Genomic DNA, 845 nt, shown 5'->3' with positions numbered 1-845 from the left:
TTTTGTTTTCGTTCTTGTTTAGTTTTGCTTTTTGAGACAAGGTATCACTGTGTAGTCCAGGTTGACCTAGACTCATTGTGTAGCAAAGCTGCTCTCAGATTCCCAGGGATACTCTTGCCTCTATCTTTGTTTAAAGAAAATATAGGAGAACACTTATTTGTCTCTGGTGGGAGTGCAACCTGGTGCAATCACTACAGAAATCAGTGTGGAGGTTCTTCAAAGAGCTAGAAATAGATCTAATACATGCCCCAGCCATACCATTCAGGTATATACCTAAAGAAGTGTATATCCTACTAAATATATATTTTGACTTTTAAAAGAGTATTATTTGATGTTAACTTTTAAAAGCTTACTGTGCAAAACATTATTATATAACTATAACCAGAGGGAACTCCACAAACATGTATTATAGCATTTGTCAGCCTGTATCCAAATATATCCAAGAATGGTGATTGGGGGTTGATGAGGAGCTGGGGAGTTGGAGGAACAGGAAATGTTGGCTACAATAACAAATATTGTTTTGTGCTTGTTAGCTTAGAAAATTCTCAGTTAATTCACCAAATATTTAGGGAACATCAACTATATATCAGATTCTCTAATAAACATCAGAACAGTTTACACAATGACTCATTCTACCTCTGACATGCAAGTACTCATTGTGAATGAAATCAATTAATCCATACTTGTCAACAGTACCAGCTTACAAGTGCTGGTCCTACATTTACAGCACTCCTTTCATTGGTAACATTCTACCTATGGCTCTTTGAGGTTGGGTGCATGTGTGTGGGCATGTGGGGTTATATGCACACATGCGTGTGCAGTAAGGAGACACGATCGATAACTAT

This window comes from Nannospalax galili, unplaced genomic scaffold, assembly GCF_000622305.1.
Source record: "Nannospalax galili isolate Female #2095 unplaced genomic scaffold, S.galili_v1.0 scaffold2745, whole genome shotgun sequence".
Lineage (NCBI taxonomy): Eukaryota > Metazoa > Chordata > Mammalia > Rodentia > Spalacidae > Nannospalax > Nannospalax galili.
Note: the sequence above shows the minus strand (reverse complement) of the source record.